Below are 23,150 nucleotides of genomic sequence, written 5' to 3'. Positions count from 1 at the left end.
ATTTTTACCTGGATATTTCAAAAAATTTAAAACCAAACTATCACACGCTGCTAGAACATTTTTTTTTAATCTCCAAGGATTGGGCTTAGAAGGAACATACTGCTTCAAACCTTGAGTTATTTTCTGTCGCGAAAAAAGTATAATTTATTCGTCGATAGCAACTATAACGACTCACCAAGGGTAGTCGTCAACCTGGTTCGGCTTAGTAAGATATATAAATCTTAAGTGGTAGTATTTGTTTGCATGTAAAAATTATCTTTAATAATTATATACCATTATTCTCACCTTTTCTATTAGAATGATAACGTCGATGAACGTTGCTAAAATGGTTTATTAGCTCATATACTTTATAATATATTTTCCTTCAAACTGTCAAGCACACAAACTTGCTGACTAGGTATCCATAAACATTTACATAGCAACAACTATCCCATAATAATATTTTTACATATCTTAAAAACATTCTTCTTTTGTTATTATTAAATTAACATTCTATTAAGTATAGTGCACATGTATGAGCACTTTCTGCCCAAGGTACAGGTAATTATTAATCTATCCAAAGTATTTTGTTATATAAAAATGTCGCCCGACAAATGGACTGAATATAAAAGTCATGAGTGAGCTTGGCTTTTATCTTCAAGAACCACTGGTCCGTTTACAATACTGTTCTTACATTGCATATGTCCATCACATTTTGATCGCACCTCATATATATCTTCATTACATTTCATATATATATATATATTTATAACAAATATTACACTTCATCAATACTTATTTTTAATTACATTCATTATATTATTATTATATTTTCTTATTAAAAACATCGTCGCTCATTTATTTAATCGTTGAAGGGTGTGAATTCAAAAATCGTAAGGGACAAACATGAGTTACAAATAGTCAGGGCGCATTATATGATAATCATTTTAGGTGATATTTTAAAATAAACATTAGATTAATAAGGCATCACAACATAGAAGAATCTTGTTTGGATAATATATAGAATAGCTCATAAAAACAGTCGTCGAATAATTAGTTTTATAGAATGGATCTTATTCTTAACATAATCTTTGACAACTAAGTTTTCAACACAAATCAATCTAATATAAATAACCTTTGCTTTTAATCATTTATGAATCAAATTATAATTCCTCATATTGCTTATATAGCGAAGTTATAAGAATTGTTTTCATTATTGATATTAACACGTAAACTTAAAAATAAAAATTCACAAGAATCTATAACTGATATGAATTTAACCTAATTTCATTAACGGTAATCAGGTTACATTCGTACTTGCATACGATTCTAATAAAGTACATTGTACAGCACAATCATGATTATGTCCCGTATTATTGTTCTGTACAGAAATTACTTCAATACCTGGATCTTGATGCGAAGTGCCATCTCTTGTCCTGCCATTACGTCTATCCACGTAGTTCGCTGTATTCCTGGAATTTCGCCATACATTTCGTCTATTTTTAAACCTATTTTGATTATATGGTCTAACATATGGATTGCTACGATTAATTAGGTTAGGCGGATTCCCTACATAACTTTGCCTATTTTGCTCATTTTGATTGCTAGAGTATACTCGGCTTAGGTTATGTTCCGTATTATTCACACTTCGGATATTTAAATTCCGAACAGGCACCAAATGATCTGAATTATTCTTATTTTTACCCATTCCTGCTTGTTGATTCATGGCATGGTATTGAGTTTCATAGCATTGGACAAGCATTAATAAATGGTTGAAACTCATACACTGTGTGGAAAATAAGATCTGTTGTAATTTAAATGGAAGCAAAATTCGAATCGATGCTATTATTCTCGATTCCGATTGCAATGGATTAACGACCTTTAATTCGTTGTAGGTATTTACAACAAACTCTACAACAGATTTATGCAATCGAGGATTGAAGTGTTGATTTCTAATGGTAGCATCTCTATTCGCAAGCAAAAAGTCATTTTCATAATTGGCGATCAGTGCCGCTTTGAATTCTTCATATGTACTGATGTGATCACGTACTGCTTTAAACCATAATGAACAAGGTGGGAGTAATACATGAGGGATTAATTTCATATATTGTGATCTATCTATACACATTATATTGCATTCGTCCTGGAATTTCTCTAAGAAAGAAGTAGCATTCTCGTTACACTTACCACTGAATTTGCTCATAGCTCGAATTTCACTCATCTTAACACTTAATTTTACCTTCCTTTTATCATTCCGTGTACTTATTGGGTGATAGTTCCTATCCATGACGTGATGTGTCGTTACACCATCTATGTTTCGCCCATCTGTACCCTTCGGATGTATTTCTTCCAATATAATATCCTCATCAGACACCGGCGAAGGCGAGTTCATCTCTGGTGAGTGGGGAAACTCCATGCGATCACTACACATGTTATTACGGTATGTGTTGTCCTTAACCTGTAGCATTCTAATTTCTTCCTGTAACGTAGCTATCAATTGCGTATTTGCACGTATATTGTTAGAATTATTGATGACCTGGATCTTTTGTTGTTGAACAGAAGATTCTGTTACTTCTAAATCCTTTTTTACATCACTGATTTCTTGTCTCAGGTGATTGTGATTACCCTGGCATTCCTCCGATATTCCTTTTAACTTTTCCTCGAACTGCGAGGTGATATCGCTCATCGTCTGGATAATTAATTGTTTCGTTTCATCCGACTTCTGTTCCATCTTCTGTTCTATCGTCTGCTTCAATTCTTCGTATTGCTTGTTAGATTCATCAGACTTCTGTTCTATTCGTCTACTTAATTCTTCATATTGCTTGTTAGATTCATCAGACTTCTGTTCTATTCACTACTTAATTCTTCAGAGTTATGCTTCATCGTCTGCTTTAACTCGGTAGACATTTGCATCAATTGCCGCTGTAAGACTAGCAAGATTCGGTCTTCTGATGTCAATCCTGATGTTACACTAGGTTCACCGTTGTCACTATTAGTGGATTCATTCTCCATTATTTCAGTGTCCATTTTCCTTATAATTATTCTACCACTTCTCAATATGGTGAAATTTGTACTCATTAACTTTATGACAAAAGTAAATTCAACCTTACTCTGCTTCGGGATATGAATTTACAACAAATCCCGGGTGAGGTAAACTAAAAATTTTTAGCTAATCCCGGTGTGAAGGCACCAAAATTTTTATAACGACTAACCAAGGGTAGTCGTCAACCTCGTTCGGCTTAGTAAGATATATAAATCTTAAGTGGTAGTATTTGTTTGCATGTAAAAATTATCTTTAATAATTATATACCATAATTCTCACCTTTTCTATTAGAATGATAACGTCGATGAACGTTGCTAAAATGGTTTATTAGCTGATATACTTTATAATATATTTTCCTTCAAACTGTCAAGCACACAAACTTGCTGACTAGGTATCCATAAACATTTACATAGCAACAACTATCCCATAATAATATTTTTACATATCTTAAAAACATTCTTCTTTTGTTATTATTAAATTAACATTCTATTAAGTATAGTGCACATGTATGAGCACTTTCTGCCCAAGGTACAGGTAATTATTAATCTATCCAAAGTATTTTGTTATACAACGGCCCTTTGTTTGTGGCACCAAGTTACAACCGTGTTGTATCTCATCAACTATTGGCTTTACTTTCCAAATTTTGTCTAGTGATTCCGAATCATGAGATGAGTTATCTACAAAATGCAGCATATTTATTTCTAAATGCAATTAAAAGAAAACAAAACTTAAAATAGCTTTTGAAAGTTAAAAAATATTAGCAATATGAAAAGTACTCAAATGAGTACAGGGGAATAATATGTATACATAAGACCCGAAGTACTCATCTGAGTACATGATAATTTTTACTAAGTTCTGAAATGTACAGAACGTCCAAATCTCGAGTAATGTTTTTATATCAAGAAGTTTTTTATTAAACTACAAGAAAATAATTTTTTATACTATACCGAAGGTAAATCAAATAATATACTCACGGTTTTTGTCAGGACTTTCAATCCCTTCCTCTCCTGCTGCAGCCATACTTTTGAATCTAAAACTGTATGCTCAATGCTGCTATCTGGTGGACCCAGAGTGCACTAAATTTGTTCTCGAATGAGTACTTGAGAAGCAAAACATGTAAGTGTGCGATTGATATGAAACGACATGATATATTTACGTAATATTAAAATGAATGTACTCAAATGAGTACTGGGGGACCGTAGAGGTTAAGTAGTTCAGACAAAGATTGGAAAAACTATTTCTATTTATAATACATGTATAAGGCAAGTCATCTTCTTCTATATTGGGAATAATTACAATAATTACAATTATCTCTTTCTCAGATCTTAACCTAAACTTGAAAGCATTAAATTTGTACTAGAAACAGCAATAACTTTTTTTAATATAATAAAATAAAATGAACTTCAATCTCATTGCTTATTTAATATCTTCTAATCAAATTTTAAGGACAATCCTAACAATATATAAAACTACATGAGCTGACATAAATTATTGAGCACTTCCTGTAGGGCTACAATGATTAAATTTAGCATAATTGTAGCTTTCCGGAACTAACCCACACGAAAATTGTCAAAAGTAAATATTTTTAATTTTTAGGGGGTCTAAAGAGGGGATAAAAAATTTCCCCATGTTATTTAAACTGACCTTTTTTTGAACTTATAATCTCATGTTTTAGGTACTTAGAATTGGAAAAGAAACTTGAAATTCGGTATGGTTACACATTTCCGTTAGCACTACCTAAGTAAATCTGTACAAGTAAAAAAATCCGACCTTAGAGTGGTTTTATAGGGAACTGAAAAATCTTTCCCATGTTATTTATATGGGACACCTTTTACACCCTCAAATTATTGAGCACTTCCTGCAGGGCTACAATGATTAAATTTGACATCATTATAGCTTTTCCGGACAAACCCACAGGAAAATTGCCAAAAGGAAATATTTTTAATTTTTAGAGGGTGTAAAGAGGGGATGAAGAATTTCTCCATGTTATTTAAATGAGACATTTTCTGGACCTATAATCTCGTGTTTTAGCTACTTAGAATTGGAATAAAAACTTCAAATTCCGTATGCTTGTACGTTTTTGTTAGCTTTACCTAAGTGAATCATCAGAAATGAAAATTTCTAACCGTAAAGTGGTTTCATGGGGAACTGAAAAATCTTTCCAATGTTATTTATATGGGACGCCTTCTATACCCCAAAATGTTTAGGCACTTCCGGCAAGATTAGAATGATGAAATCTGGCATGATTGTAGCCTTCCAGGACTAACCGACAGAAAAATTGCCAAAAGTAAAAAATTCCAACTTTAGAGTGGTTTTATAGGGAACTGAAAAATATTTCCAATGTTATTTATATCGGACACCTTTTACACCCCGAAATTATTGAGCACTTCCTGCAGGGCTACAATGATTAAATTTGACATGATTATAGCTTTTCGGGACAAACCCACAGGAAAATTGCCAAAAGGGAATATTTTTAATTTTTAGAGGGTGTAAAGAGGGGATGAAGAATTTCTCCATGTTATTTAAATGAGACTTTTTCTGGACCTATAATCTCATGTTTTAGGTACTTAGAATTGGAATAAAAACTTCAAATTCCGTATGCTTGTACGTTTTCGTTAGCTTTACCTAAGTGAATCATCAGAAATGAAAATTTGTAACCGTAAAGTGGTTTCATGGGGAACTGAAAAATCTTTCCAATGTTATTTATAAGCGACGTCTTCTATACCCTAAAATGTTAAGCACTTCCGGCAAGATTAGAATGATGAAATTTGGCATGATAGTAGCCTTCCAGGACTAACGGACAGAAAAATTGCCAAAAGTAAAAAATTCCAACTTTAGAGTGGTTTTATAGGGAACTGAAAAATCTTTCCCATGTTATTTATATGGGACACCTATTACACCCTCAAATTATTGAGCACTTCCTGCAGGGCTACAATGACTAAATTTGACATCATTATAGCTTTTCCGGACAAACCAAATTGCCAAAAGTAGAAAATTCCGACCTTAGAGTGGTTTTATAGGGAACTGAAAAATATTTCCAATGTTATTTATATCAGACACCTATTACACCCTCAAATTATTGAGCACTTCCTGCAGGGCTACAATGATTAAATTTGACATGATTATAGCTTTTCGGGACAAACCCACAGGAAAATTGCCAAAAGTGAATATTTTTAATTTTGGGGGGGTCTAAAGAGGGGATGAAGAATTTCCCCATGTTATTTAAATGAGACTTTTTCTGGACCTATAATCTCATATTTTAGGTACTTAGAATTGGAATAAAAACTTCAAATTCCGTATGCTTGTACGTTTTCGTTAGCTTTACCTAAGTAAATCATCAGAAATGAAAATTTCTAACCGTAAAGTGGTTTCATGGGGAACTGAAAAATCTTTCCAATGTTATTTATATGGGACGTCTTCTGAGTGACGTATTCGCTCACGGCCAACTGTACGTCGCACTTGGACGTGTCCGATCATGGGATTCAGTTGTATTACTGGTTCAGTCTGAAAGAATAATTGAATGAACCGTTTTTGTAAAGAATGTTGTATACTCACAACTTCTACTATAGTTCCTTTTAGTGAGTGATAGCTATGGAATTACCCAGGGAACAACACCATTGTACTTTCATTTCGGAGTATGATACATGTCTGCTGCAAAAATTCCTTTTCACTTATACTTGATGGTAACATAAGAGTCTACGCAAAAAGAAATCCCTTTAAGCTTCTTTATGGAGAATGCTTGGTGCCTCTCCAAATACAAATCATATTGAACTTCATTTTGACACTATGATACGAACCTTCCCAGACACAAATACCACTTACGTTCCAGTTTTGTTAGTATACGAAAGACATGACGAAGCAAAAGCTTTCATTCAAAGGAGTATGCGTGTAGCAGGATACCAAAGGGGTGGTGTGGAAATACTACAAAGTTACAAGAAAAAGAATCGACCTTCGTCTTACAAATATGCAAGAGTTATGGTCGAACAAAAATCCCAGATTTCGTTTTTGAAAATTATAAATAAGAAAAAAAAACCTCTGAAAATGAGAATCCAACATCACCATTCATTATATAATAAGTCGATAAATTGTGGTTGACAAAACAAAGGTTGCTATATAAAAAAAAATAAACTGTGAGTTATTAAGCAGAGTATTAAGGAGCAAAGGATGATAAATATGAGATCTGGGGATGTTGGGCCGATTTAAGGAAACATTAAGAATAAATGCACGAACATATAACATGCGAGGCCGTAGGCCGAGCAAATACGGGGGTCTGGGGGTGAAGACCCCAGCTGGCCAAAGGCTAGTAAAAAATATATAACTGACGTAGCCCGACCACAGAGACATTATTACTCCAAATAATTATTACCCCGCATCATTTGATGCCTTTGCGTTCTGAACGCCTCATATGTATGATCTTTGTTTTTCGTTAAACCTAACAGTATTCTATTGTAGATTAAGTTATTACAAACAGTGGCGTATTTAGGATCTCATTGCTTATTTAATATCTTCTAATCAAATTTTAAGGACAATCCTAACTATAAAACTACATGAGCTGACATAAATTATTGAGCATTTCCTGTAGGACTACAATGATTATATTTAGCATAATTGTAGCTTTCCGAAACTAACCCACACGAAAATTGTCAAAAGTAAATATTTTTAATTTTTAGGGGGTCTAAAGAGGAGATAAAAAATTTCCCCATGTTATTTAAATGGGCCTTTTTTTGAACTTATAATCTCATGTTTTAGGTACTTAGAATTCGAAAAGAAACTTGCAATTCGGTATGGTTACACATTTCCGTTAGCACTACCTAAGTAAATCTGTACAAGTAAAAAATTCCGACCTTAGAGTGGTTTTATAGGGAACTGAAAAATCTTTCCCATGTTATTTATATGGGACACCTTTTACACCCCGAAATTATTGAGCACTTCCTGCAGGGCTACAATGATTAAATTTGACATGATTATAGCTTTTCGGGACAAACCCACAGGAAAATTGCCAAAAGTGAATATTTTTAATTTTGGGGGGGTCTAAAGAGGGGATGAAGAATTTCTCCATGTTATTTAAATAAGACATTTTCTGGACCTATAATCTCATGTTTTAGGTACTTAGAATTGGAATAAAAACTTCAAATTCCGTATGCTTGTACGTTTTCGTTAGCTTTACCGAAGTGAATCATCAGAAATGAAAATTTCTAACCGTAAAGTGGTTTCATGGGGAACTGAAAAATCTTTCCAATGTTATTTATAAGCGACGTCTTCTATACCCTAAAATGTTTAGGCACTTCCGGCAAGATTAGAATGATGAAATTTGGCATGATAGTAGCCTTCCAGGACTAACGTACAGAAAAATTGCCAAAAGTAAAAAATTCCAACTTTAGAGTGGTTTTATAGGGAACTGAAAAATCTTTCCCATGTTATTTATATGGGACACCTTTTACACCCTCAAATTATTGAGCACTTCCTGCAGGGCTACAATGATTAAATTTGACATCATTATAGCTTTTCCGGACAAACCAAATTGCCAAAAGTAGAAAATTCCGACCTTAGAGTGGTTTTATAGGGAACTGAAAAATATTTCCAATGTTATTTATATCGGACACCTTTTACACCCTCAAATTATTGAGCACTTCCTGCAGGGCTACAATGATTAAATTTGACATGATTATAGCTTTTCCGGACAAACCCACAGGAAAATTGCCAAAAGTGAATATTTTTAATTTGGGGGGGGGGTCTAAAGAGGGGATGAAGAATTTCCCCATGTTATTTAAATGAGACATTTTCTGGACCTATAATCTCGTGTTTTAGCTACTTAGAATTGGAATAAAAACTTCAAATTCCGTATGCTTGTACATTTTTGTTAGCTTTACCTAAGTGAATCATCACAAATAAAAATTTCTCAACGTAAAGTGGCGTTATGGGGAACTGAAAAATCTTTCCAATGTTATTTATATGGGACTTCTTCTATACCCCAAAATGTTTAGGCACTTCCGGCAAGATTAGAATGATGAAATTTGGCATGATTGTAGCCTTCCAGACTAACGGACAGAAAAATTGCCAAAAGTAAAAAATTCCAACTTTAGAGTGGTTTAATAGGGAACTGAAAAATATTTCCAATGTTATTTATATGGGACACCTTTTACACCCTCAAATTATTGAGCACTTCCTGCAGGGTTACAATGATTAAATTTGACATGATTATAGCTTTTCGGGACAAACCCACAGGAAAATTGCCAAAAGGGAATATTTTTAATTTTTAGAGGGTGTAAAGAGAGGATGAAAAATTTCCCAATGTTATTTAAATGAGACATTTTCTGGACCTATAATCTCATGTTTTAGGTACTTAGAATTGGAATAAAAACTTCAAATTCCGTATGCTTGTATGTTTTCGTTAGCTTTACCGAAGTAAGTCATCAGAAATGAAAATTTCTAACCGTAAAGTGGTTTCATGGGGAACTGAAAAATCTTTCTAATGTTATTTATATGGGACGTCTTCTGAGTGACGTAGTCGCTCACGGCCAACTGTACGTCGCACTTGGACGTGTCCGATCAAGGGATTCAGTTGTATTACTGGTTCAGTCTGAAAGAATAATTGAATGAACCGCTTTTGTAAAGAATGTTGTATACTCACAACTTCTACTATAGTTCCTTTTAGTGAGTGATAGCTATGGAATTACCCAGGGAACAGCACCATTGGACTTTCATTTCGGAGTATGATACATGTCTGCTGCAAAAATTCCTTTTCACTTATACTTGATGGTAACATAAGAGTCTACGCAAAAAGAAATCCCTTTAAGCTTCTTTATGGAGAATGCTTGGTGCCTCTCCAAATACAAATCATATTGAACTTCATTTTGACACTATGATACGAACCTTCCCAGACACAAATACCACTTACGTTCCAGTTTTGTTAGTATACGAAAGACATGACGAAGCAAAAGCTTTCATTCAAAGGAGTATGCGTGTAGCAGGATACCACAGGGGTGGTGTGGAAATACTACAAAGTTACAAGAAAAAGAATCGACCTTTGTCTTACAAATATGCAAGAGTTATGGTCGAACAAAAATCCCAGATTTCTTTTTTGAAAATTATAAATAAGAAAAAAAAACCTCTGAAAATGAGAATCCAACATCACCATTCATTATATAATAAGTCGATAAATTGTGGTTGACAAAACAAAGGTTGCTATATATAAAAAATAAACTGTGAGTTATTAAGCAGAGTATTAAGGAGCAAAGGATGATAAATATGAGATCTGGGGTTGTTTTGCCGATTTAAGGAAACATTAAGAATAAATGCACGAACATATAACATGCGAGGCCGTAGGCCGAGCAAATACGGGGGTCTGGGGGCGAAGACCCCAGCTGGCCAAAGGCTAGTAAAAAATATATAACTGACGTAGCCCGACCACAGAGACATTATTACTCCAAATAATTATTACCCCGCATCATTTGATGCCTTTGCGTTCTGAACGCCTCATATGTATGATCTTTGTTTTTCGTTAAACCTAACAGTATTCTATTGTAGATTAAGTTATTACAAACAGTGGCGCATTTAGGATCTCATTGTTTATTTAATATCTTCTAATGAAATTTTAAGGACAATCCTAACTATATATAAAACTACATGAGCTGACATAAATTATTGAGCACTTCCTGTAGGGCTACAATGATTAAATTTAGCATAATTGTAGCTTTCCGGAACTAACCCACACGAAAATTGTCAAAAGTAAATATTTTTAATTTTTAAGGGGTCTAAAGAGGGGATAAAAAAATTCCCCATGTTATTTAAATGGACCTTTTTTTGAACTTATAATCTCATGTTTTAGGTACTTAGAATTGGAAAAGAAACTTGAAATTCGGTATGGTTACACATTTCCGTTAGCACTACCTAAGTAGATCTGTACAAGTAAAAAATTCCGACCTTAGAGTGGTTTTATAGGGAACTGAAAAATCTTTCCCATGTTATTTATATGGGACACCTTTTACACCCTCAAATTATTGAGCACTTCCTGCAGGGCTACAATGATTAAATTTGACATCATTATAGCTTTTCCGGACAAACCCACAGGAAAATTGCCAAAAGGGCATATTTTTAATTTTTAGAGGGTGTAAAGAGGGGATGAAGAATTTCTCCATGTTATTTAAATGAGACATTTTCTGGACCTATAATCTCATGTTTTAGGTACTTAGAATTGGAATAAAAACTTCAAATTCAGTATCCTTGTACGTATTCGTTAGCTTTACCGAAGTGAATCATCAGAAATGAAAATTTGTAACCGTGAAGTGGTTTCATGGGGAACTGAAAAATCTTTCCAATGTTATTTATATGGGACGCCTTCTATACCCCAAAATGTTTAGGCACTTCCGGCAAGATTAGAATGATGAAATCTGGCATGATTGTAGCCTTCCAGGACTAACCGACAGAAAAATTGCCAAAAGTAAAAAATTCCAACTTTAGAGTGGTTTTATAGGGAACTGAAAAATATTTCCAATTTTATTTATATGGGACACCTTTTACACCCTCATATTATTGAGCACTTCCTGCAGGGCTACAATGATTAAATTTGACATGATTATAGCTTTTCCGGACAAATCCACAGGAAAATTGCCAAAAGGGAATATTTTTAATTTTTAGAGGGTGTAAAGAGGGGATGAAGAATTTCCCCATGTTATTTAAATGAGACATTTTCTGGACCTATAATCTCATGTTTTAGGTACTTTGAATTGGAATAAAAACTTCAAATTCGGTATCCTTGTACGTTTTCGTTAGCTTTACCGAAGTGAATCATCAGAATTGAAAATTTCTAACCGTAAAGTGGTTTCATGGGGAACTGAAAAATCTTTCCAATGTTATTTATATGGGACGCCTTCTATACCCCAAAATGTTTAGGCACTTCCGGCAAGATTAGAATGATGAAATTTGGCATGATTGTAGCCTTCCAGGACTAACGGACAGAAAAATTGCCAAAAGTAAAAAATTCCAACTTTAGAGTGGTTTTATAGGGAACTGAAAAATCTTTCCCATATTATTTATATGGGACACCTTTTACACCCTCAAATTATTGAGCACTTCCTGCAGGGCTACAATGATTAAATTTGACATCATTATAGCTTTTCCGGACAAATCAAATTGCCAAAAGTAGAAAATTCGGACCTTAGAGTGGTTTTATAGGGAACTGAAAAATATTTCCAATGTTATTTATATCGGACACCTTTTACACCCTCAAATTATTGAGCACTTCCTGCAGGGCTACAATGATTAAATTTGACATCATTATAGCTTTTCGGGACAAACCCACAGGAAAATTGCCAAAAGTGAATATTTTTAATTTTGGGGGGGTCTAAAGAGGGGATGAAGAATTTCCCCATGTTATTTAAATGAGACTTTTTCTGGACCTATAATCTCATGTTTTAGGTACTTGGAATTGGAATAAAAACTTCAAATTCCGTATGCTTGTACGTTCTCGTTAGCTTTACCTAAGTAAATCATCAGAAATGAAAATTTCTAACAGTAAAGTGGTTTCATGGGGAACTGAAAAATCTTTCCAATGTTATTTATAAGCGACGTCTTCTATACCCTAAAATGTTTAGGCACTTCCGGCAAGATTAGAATGATGAAATTTGGCATGATTGTAGCCTTCCAGGACTAACCGACAGAAAAATTGCCAAAAGTAAAAAAATTCCAACTTTAGATTGGTTTTATAGGGAACTGAAAAATCTTTCCCATGTTATTTATATGGGGCACCTTTTACACCCTCAAATTATTGAGCACTTCCTGCAGGGCTACAATGATTAAATTTGACATGATTATAGCTTTTCGGGACAAACCCACAGGAAAATTGCCAAAAGTGAATATTTTTAATTTTTGGGGGGTCTAAAGAGGGGATGAAGAATTTCCCCATGTTATTTAAATGAGACATTTTCTGGACGGCCAACTGTACGTCGCACTTGGACGTGTCCGATCAAGGGATTCAGTTGTATTACTGGTTCAGTCTGAAAGAATAATTGAATGAACCGCTTTTGTAAAGAATGTTGTATACTCACAACTTCTACTATAGTTCCTTTTAGTGAGTGATAGCTATGGAATTACCCAGGGAACAGCACCATTGGACTTTCATTTCGGAGTATGATACATGTCTGCTGCAAAAATTCCTTTTCACTTATACTTGATGGTAACATAAGAGTCTACGCAAAAAGAAATCCCTTTAAGCTTCTTTATGGAGAATGCTTGGTGCCTCTCCAAATACAAATCATATTGAACTTCATTTTGACACTATGATACGAACCTTCCCAGACACAAATACCACTTACGTTCCAGTTTTGTTAGTATACGAAAGACATGACGAAGCAAAAGCTTTCATTCAAAGGAGTATGCGTGTAGCAGGATACCACAGGGGTGGTGTGGAAATACTACAAAGTTACAAGAAAAAGAATCGACCTTTGTCTTACAAATATGCAAGAGTTATGGTCGAACAAAAATCCCAGATTTCTTTTTTGAAAATTATAAATAAGAAAAAAAACCTCTGAAAATGAGAATCCAACATCACCATTCATTATATAATAAGTCGATAAATTGTGGTTGACAAAACAAAGGTTGCTATATATAAAAAATAAACTGTGAGTTATTAAGCAGAGTATTAAGGAGCAAAGGATGATAAATATGAGATCTGGGGTTGTTTTGCCGATTTAAGGAAACATTAAGAATAAATGCACGAACATATAACATGCGAGGCCGTAGGCCGAGCAAATACGGGGGTCTGGGGGCGAAGACCCCAGCTGGCCAAAGGCTAGTAAAAAATATATAACTGACGTAGCCCGACCACAGAGACATTATTACTCCAAATAATTATTACCCCGCATCATTTGATGCCTTTGCGTTCTGAACGCCTCATATGTATGATCTTTGTTTTTCGTTAAACCTAACAGTATTCTATTGTAGATTAAGTTATTACAAACAGTGGCGCATTTAGGATCTCATTGTTTATTTAATATCTTCTAATGAAATTTTAAGGACAATCCTAACTATATATAAAACTACATGAGCTGACATAAATTATTGAGCACTTCCTGTAGGGCTACAATGATTAAATTTAGCATAATTGTAGCTTTCCGGAACTAACCCACACGAAAATTGTCAAAAGTAAATATTTTTAATTTTTAAGGGGTCTAAAGAGGGGATAAAAAAATTCCCCATGTTATTTAAATGGACCTTTTTTTGAACTTATAATCTCATGTTTTAGGTACTTAGAATTGGAAAAGAAACTTGAAATTCGGTATGGTTACACATTTCCGTTAGCACTACCTAAGTAAATCTGTACAAGTAAAAAATTCCGACCTTAGAGTGGTTTTATAGGGAACTGAAAAATCTTTCCCATGTTATTTATATGGGACACCTTTTACACCCTCAAATTATTGAGCACTTCCTGCAGGGCTACAATGATTAAATTTGACATCATTATAGCTTTTCCGGACAAACCCACAGGAAAATTGCCAAAAGGGCATATTTTTAATTTTTAGAGGGTGTAAAGAGGGGATGAAGAATTTCTCCATGTTATTTAAATGAGACATTTTCTGGACCTATAATCTCATGTTTTAGGTACTTAGAATTGGAATAAAAACTTCAAATTCAGTATCCTTGTACGTATTCGTTAGCTTTACCGAAGTGAATCATCAGAAATGAAAATTTGTAACCGTGAAGTGGTTTCATGGGGAACTGAAAAATCTTTCCAATGTTATTTATATGGGACGCCTTCTATACCCCAAAATGTTTAGGCACTTCCGGCAAGATTAGAATGATGAAATCTGGCATGATTGTAGCCTTCCAGGACTAACCGACAGAAAAATTGCCAAAAGTAAAAAATTCCAACTTTAGAGTGGTTTTATAGGGAACTGAAAAATATTTCCAATTTTATTTATATGGGACACCTTTTACACCCTCATATTATTGAGCACTTCCTGCAGGGCTACAATGATTAAATTTGACATGATTATAGCTTTTCCGGACAAATCCACAGGAAAATTGCCAAAAGGGAATATTTTTAATTTTTAGAGGGTGTAAAGAGGGGATGAAGAATTTCCCCATGTTATTTAAATGAGACATTTTCTGGACCTATAATCTCATGTTTTAGGTACTTTGAATTGGAATAAAAACTTCAAATTCGGTATCCTTGTACGTTTTCGTTAGCTTTACCGAAGTGAATCATCAGAATTGAAAATTTCTAACCGTAAAGTGGTTTCATGGGGAACTGAAAAATCTTTCCAATGTTATTTATATGGGACGCCTTCTATACCCCAAAATGTTTAGGCACTTCCGGCAAGATTAGAATGATGAAATTTGGCATGATTGTAGCCTTCCAGGACTAACGGACAGAAAAATTGCCAAAAGTAAAAAATTCCAACTTTAGAGTGGTTTTATAGGGAACTGAAAAATCTTTCCCATATTATTTATATGGGACACCTTTTACACCCTCAAATTATTGAGCACTTCCTGCAGGGCTACAATGATTAAATTTGACATCATTATAGCTTTTCCGGACAAATCAAATTGCCAAAAGTAGAAAATTCGGACCTTAGAGTGGTTTTATAGGGAACTGAAAAATATTTCCAATGTTATTTATATCGGACACCTTTTACACCCTCAAATTATTGAGCACTTCCTGCAGGGCTACAATGATTAAATTTGACATCATTATAGCTTTTCGGGACAAACCCACAGGAAAATTGCCAAAAGTGAATATTTTTAATTTTGGGGGGGTCTAAAGAGGGGATGAAGAATTTCCCCATGTTATTTAAATGAGACTTTTTCTGGACCTATAATCTCATGTTTTAGGTACTTGGAATTGGAATAAAAACTTCAAATTCCGTATGCTTGTACGTTCTCGTTAGCTTTACCTAAGTAAATCATCAGAAATGAAAATTTCTAACAGTAAAGTGGTTTCATGGGGAACTGAAAAATCTTTCCAATGTTATTTATAAGCGACGTCTTCTATACCCTAAAATGTTTAGGCACTTCCGGCAAGATTAGAATGATGAAATTTGGCATGATTGTAGCCTTCCAGGACTAACCGACAGAAAAATTGCCAAAAGTAAAAAAATTCCAACTTTAGATTGGTTTTATAGGGAACTGAAAAATCTTTCCCATGTTATTTATATGGGGCACCTTTTACACCCTCAAATTATTGAGCACTTCCTGCAGGGCTACAATGATTAAATTTGACATGATTATAGCTTTTCGGGACAAACCCACAGGAAAATTGCCAAAAGTGAATATTTTTAATTTTTGGGGGGTCTAAAGAGGGGATGAAGAATTTCCCCATGTTATTTAAATGAGACATTTTCTGGACGGCCAACTGTACGTCGCACTTGGACGTGTCCGATCAAGGGATTCAGTTGTATTACTGGTTCAGTCTGAAAGAATAATTGAATGAACCGTTTTTGTAAAGAATGTTGTATACTCACAACTTCTACTATAGTTCCTTTTAGTGAGTGATAGCTATGGAATTACCCAGGGAACAGCACCATTGGACTTTCATTTCGGAGTATGATACAGGTCTGCTGCAAAAATTCCTTTTCACTTATACTTGATGGTAACATAAGAGTCTACGCAAAAAGAAATCCCTTTAAGCTTTTTTATGGAGAATGCTTGGCGCCTCTCCAAATACAAATCATATTGAACTTCATTTTGACACTGTGATACGAACCTTCCCAGACACAAATACCACTTACGTTCCAGTTTTGTTAGTATACGAAAGACATGACGAAGCAAAAGCTTTCATTCAAAGGAGTATGCGTGTAGCAGGATTTCACAGGGGTGGTGTGGAAATACTACAAAGTTACAAGAAAAAGGATCGACCTTTGTCTTACAAATATGCAAGAGTTATGGTCGAACAAAAATCCCAGATTTCTTTTTTGAAAATTATAAATAAGAAAAAAAAAAAAAAACCTCTGAAAATGAGAATCCAACATCACCATTCATTATATAATAAGTCGATAAATTGTGGTTGACAAAACAAAGGTTGCTATATATAAAAAAAATAAACTGTGAGTTATTAAGCAGAGTATTAAGGAGCAAAGGATGATAAATATGAGATCTGGGGTTGTTTTGCCGATTTAAGGAAACATTAAGAATAAATGCACGAACATATAACATGCGAGGCCGTAGGCCGAGCAAATACGGGGGTCTGGGGGCGAAGACCCCAGCTGGCCAAAGGCTAGTAAAAAATATATAGCTGACGTAGCCCGACCACAGAGACATTATTACTCAAATAATTATTACCCCGCATCATTTGATGCCTTTGCGTTCTGAACGCCTCATATGTATGATCTTTGTTTTTCGTTAAACCTAACAGTATTCTATTGTAGATTAAGTTATTACAAACAGTGGCGTATTTAGGATTTTGTTTCGGGGGGCTATGCACAACACATGAATAAGCATTTATATTTTTCCTTTTAATGAAAAACAAATTTTAATGAAGTTGTACATATAATAAATTTATTTTGGAGGGAGGCTTGAGCCCGATAGCTCACCCGTAAATACTCCACTGATTACAAGTAAATGTAGCTTGTATTTTTATAATGTGTCTGATGAAATCAACGGTGTAATTCCGAAACTGTCACACATATTTGTAGTAATAAATGCTTGCTTTATTCACATTTTATTTTTATTCAAGTTTTACAAAGTTTCAAAAGTATAATGAAACGCATTCTCTTGCAATTACCTTCCCGTACATTCAATACTAAGTGAATAATTTATTTAAACAAAGTGAATTCAGGTTTTATTCGAAAACAAATTTTTAAAAATATCATATTGTTTTCTTTATTGTTGTTTTTGTAGATGGATTTTCTTTAGTTGTTTATACAAAATATTGAAAGTATAAAAAGGAATAATTATTTGCGATCATACGTATGAGAATTGTAATCGTTCCTACTAAAGAAACTTGCATATAGATAAATTTACAGTAGTATTTAGCACTATCATTATAAACACAGTTATTTTTTAAAATTTATATCAAGTAGGAATAACAGAAATTCAACAATATTCACGCGATAATTAGGGCAGAGTGTCTGTATGCGCGAACAATTACAATTCTGAAGAGTCTTAACTAGAACGAAGCCGGATTTGTGGTAGAGAAACACCGTGTGCGTGGGTTTTCTTAATAAAAGAAATCCATAGCCTAGGAACATAAAGTTTTACTTTAAAAAAATATTGTTTAGATGGTACTTTTGCTGGTACAATTTTAACAAAGGAACTAACTATGCTATATTCACTTATATGTATAATCCTTCAAATATAAAATGTTATCAAAGTTCTTCGTCTTCAAGTTTGTTAATGTAGTTCCTATATAAATCAGTATCGTTGTTTATGTGTCAATTGTGTTATCTTCTCACAAATTTCACTTCTATTTCCCTGTATAAATTCATAGCAATCTGATGTAATAGCTTGAAATTAAGTGATGATATCAACATTCTGTGGTAATATTATAAGCAGCTTTTAGAGGAAAATCTCTAAATATGGGGCATATACAAGAAAATATATATTGTTAAACTCATAAAAATATGGGTGAACGATCTAGGTATAAAAACTCATGTTTAATTTTCGAGAAAATGAAAAAAAATCTTAGTAAACTTTAATATTTATGTTGTACGAGAACCATGCCACACTTATTGTGGTGAAAGTAACACTGAAATATACCATCGTCAAGCACTTCATTTTGAAACTAGCAAGACGACATTACATAGTATGGCTAACGAGATATTGCCAAAAAAATATAATTAACCTTTCAACTTTAATTTCTGTGCATTGCCAAATATAAGACATATATCAGTCGATAAGAGTACACCGAGATGAAAAAAATAATATTCTTAGGTTAACTTCTGATGCACAGATTTGATGATAATTGAACAAAAGAATTTTTGTGACGCTGAAACGTATATCAATCGTTCCAATAATAAGTGACGAATATTGTTCTTGCTGGAACAAATTGTTATTTATTTTGATACTGTACACGTAGCAAAATACACTGTTAAGTATCAATGGTTATTTACTTAACGTCCTCTATATTTGTAAACAGGACCACTGGCTTCTTTACAACTACCACTACGAGCAAGCAGACGACCGACATCATCATCACCAACAAAACTCGTGACCGAAGAAGAGCGCTAGCACCGATACTACCGACGAGGACACCGAAAGACCTTTAATGGTATCAGTTTCGACTGGTCTATTCACCTATCTTAGTTTCCTTGAGCTCTGAGAGATTTACCAGTCCAGCTTCTTAGTTTGCCTGGAGCTCTGACGTTCCTTGCCACTTAGCTTGCGTGGAGTTCTGTGGGACCTAATCCTCCCTTTGCTTGTATTGAACACTGGAAAAACCTAACCACAATCATTTAGCTTGCCTGCAGCTTTGTGGTTTTCTAACTGTATTCCTTAACTTCCCTGGAGTATCATTTCCTTAGTTGCCTGGGTCTTGGGGTCATCTCTTTACTAATCAAGAATCTGCATAGTGAACATTGTATTAGTCTTCTTACCTCAATTATAGTGATTTTTGTTATATTTGAATATAACAGGACATCGTAATAAAAGGTTGTGGGAAAAAAGTCAATTGCTCCCATATTCTAATTGCTCTACGTGCTACCTTTGCAAGCTATTTTTACTACAGGGCCGCGGTGGCTCAGTGGTAGAGCGTTTACCTCTGGTGTTTTCGGTCCCGGGTTCGATCCCAGCCCCCACCAAGTGAACTTTGTGGTGGACAAACGCCGTGTGCATGGTTTTTTTTTCAGGATCCTTCCGTCTCCTCCCACCCGTTTCTTCATTCCACCATTTCATTCATTACTCATCATCACCGTCTCCTTTAGCCTCACCGGCATAACCGTGGGACATAAAACTCAAAGATTTCATTTCATATTTTTCCTCTTCGCTGGACTTCTTGCTGGTGCGTGTGTCTTTGGTGCACGAACCCCGGATTCAAATCCCAGTGAAAGAGCAAACAATTCCCATTTAATTTCACAAATATTCATTTCCATTAATCATCAGTCTCCTTTAGCCTAAAGTGCATAATAGTGGAATTTTAAACTTAAAAAGTATCATTTCATTTCAACTTTGTTTCCTTTGAAATATCTTACTAGCATTTCTCTATACTGCGCACAAATGTGCAGCCATTTACACATTTACAAGTCGTTTCTGCCTCTACACTTATTGAACTCATCAGAAGTTTAGATGTACATTTCGAACACCCTTAGGGCAATTTTTATTAATCATCCTATAATATTCTATTAATCATTCTATTAAGCATGTTTTTGGACGTGATTAAAGTGACAAAAAGTCATTTAAAAAAAATAAATATTCAAACATTGATTTACTTTTTTAGTGCGGTGCGGGATCCTTTATAATAATAATAATAATAATAATAATAATAATACAAATAATAATAATAATAATAATAATAATAATAATAATTATTATTATTATTATTATTATTATTATTATTATTATTATATTTCAAAGTATGCTATACATTAATGTTCATTAACATGAGAAGTTTTATAGGTCTTTGTGCAACCCCTGTGAAAAAAATATCAGAGAAAACATAAAAAGAGATAGTGAGAAAAATTATTTAATAAAGTGGATAAGCATTTCAAAAATACGTGAGTCTCATTCATCTATCCGCTCTTAACTTCCTATTGAAATAGCAAGTGGTGGATCTTATGGTTAAGTTGTAGGTGGTGGAATTCAATCAGATCACATATATATCACATATATCACATTTACAGAGACTTTAATTTGTTTCTAAAATGATTTTCAGAGTTAAAAGTATTAACATCTGACGATAAACTATTATACAATGATGCCAAGCTAAAGTATATTACATATGTTAGTAACATACCACTGCGAATAAGGCGAGAAGGTACGCGAAAATTGAGAACAGCAAGCAATAATTCGGAGTTAATTTTTCCATTGATAATTTTTATGGAGAAGCAGCAAGTCTGCGGCGAGTAAGTGAAGTCTGAATATTAAGTTTGTTTAGGAGTTATGATTTGTTAAGGCTACTCACAGAAGGAACTCTCTGTTTTACAATGGCAAGAAAAAAGTTAAGGACAGAATCAAAACAGGATAAGTTTAAAGCACAAGTCAGATTCCATATCGGTGAGTAATATTCAATTTTAGGGGATGTAAAAGCTTGAAGAAAATACTGAGTGATTTGAGATCTCGAATTTCAATAAATATGAAAAGAATAGCCAGTGTTCTCATATCACTCTTTACAGTAATATTCTGAGGTCTTTATGTGACACAACTCTTCTGATAGTACTGTTATTAATAAAATATATGTGATAAATTTATTTTTTCTTTCAAGAAACACTAATGTAAGAGTGAAACATTTATGAGGGTTCAGTTTTAAATTCCAAGTCGCACACCAGTCAGTAAGTTTAGCGAAGCTTTGTTGATGTTGTAGGGCTTCGTCTATGGTAGAAATTTTTTGAAAAATTTTAAAATCGTCAGCAAAGAGAAGAATGTTCATGGGTGGTAAAGACAGGAAAGAAGGAAGGTCATCCATGTACCTGCAATGACAGAAATTTGCACACTTTCAATGTTATTTATTCGCTTTGTCGTTTGATTCGTCTTCTTTCGTATTTTGCAATTGCATTGATGTCTCCAGGTCCTCCCTTATCTTCTCCAGCAGATTTGGTACGCTGTCATTGAAGTTTGATGTTCCCCCAATTTCTCGATAGTAAGATTAATGGTGGGCGGCACATCTTGCGATTTCCTTATGGTAATCAACGTCCTTCGCATACATTCTTCTTATTTGTAGAAGTATTTATATCAGCTCTAAATGTTATGGACATATTTCATAGGAAAAATTTGAAGATATCCGATTATGATATTTTCTATGCAGAAGTTACTTATATATTTTCTTAATATATGCTAATCTACGCTAAAAATCATTGTGAAAACTTATAATTATTAAAATACAGAATTAAAATGCACTTAGTTTCAGACGAACACGAATGAAGCAATCGCACTTGCAACTAGATGTAATATTAAACTTTTTGTTCTTACGGATTATCAAATAACATGTGTTACATTATCCAATTAACCATTAGTAATTTTATTCCTCATCTCTTGCACCAATTCTATGCATATTTATAGTGTATGTATAGCAAAGTAACAGAGTAAATTAAACATAATGCCCTTTAAACTTTTGTATTAGATATAATTAAAAATTAAGTGCATATGTGAATTGCTGGATTTGTAGCTTTGTATTCCACGATGAATTGGATTTAAAAAACAAGATAACCTGAGTCAATTAGAGTTTAAAAAATTGGAACAATTTGATCATTTAGAGAAGTGATGGCCAAATCCTAATCCCAGGGCCGGCCTTAAGCGATGGGACCGACCTCCGCGCTAGAATTTAATCTATTCTCGGCTTGTCAAATAGCCGCAAAAACACATTACGATTCTGAGAACACACTTTTCTTAATCATCCTAGAGACTGTGGCATCTAGGGAAAGTAGATTACTTTTGTTGAGTATCTATGAGATGTAGAAGATGTTCTATTCAAATAGCATAAGGAAGACTTTTCAGTTCCCATAAAATTATTAAACTAAGATATCTTTATTTTTTATTTTTTTAGGGATTTACTTAGATAATACTATCAAAAGCTACAAGCATACCGAATTTTCAAGTTTTTATTTCAATTCCAATTACTAAAAACGTGAGATTTTATGTCCAAACAAAGGCCTATTTAAATAACATGGAAATTTTTATCCTCTATTTTATCCCCTGAAAACGTAAAAGAATATATTTACACAATTTTCTTGTTGGTTTCTCGTCTCACGCTCTAAATAAGTATTGCGACGTTCAACTTTCCAGGTCAACTGGAAGTATCTGTGATTTATACTAGTGAGTCAGTCGCGTCATGTAGAGTTATTATTGATTGAAAATATTAGGTTAAATTAATTATGTTTATGATGTATGGCATAGTTGCATGTAGTCATCTTGCATCCAATTATTAGCAAATTGCTAACTTATGATAAATTGAACTATGCTACACACTAGTGGTATATTCCATGGGATTTAACAGACTTTGCAGAGAATAGTGGGTTCATTGTTTACTGATTACGTAGGCGAT

General features: G+C 33.8%; 1 protein-coding gene across 32 annotated transcripts in view; it reads left to right on the top strand.

Moving 5' to 3' along the window:
• The window catches only part of LOC145664324 (uncharacterized), a 1,583,153-nt gene that overhangs the window by 709,410 nt on the left and 850,593 nt on the right, over positions 1–23,150 (top strand). Inside the window, exon 2 of one of the 32 annotated variants that reach the window (XM_081730916.1) lies at positions 19,095–19,226. The exons of the other annotated variants lie outside the window; for them this stretch is intronic. The gene's annotated coding sequence lies outside the window, so the exon portion shown is untranslated. The remainder of the gene's footprint in view (positions 1–19,094; positions 19,227–23,150) is intronic. 32 annotated transcript variants of the gene reach the window in all.

This window comes from Thermobia domestica, chromosome 11 (genome assembly GCF_964235325.1).
Source record: "Thermobia domestica chromosome 11, izTheDome1.hap1.1, whole genome shotgun sequence".
In the NCBI taxonomy this organism is placed as follows: Eukaryota; Metazoa; Arthropoda; class Insecta; order Zygentoma; family Lepismatidae; genus Thermobia; species Thermobia domestica.
This window is presented reverse-complemented; position numbering and strand designations above follow the sequence as displayed.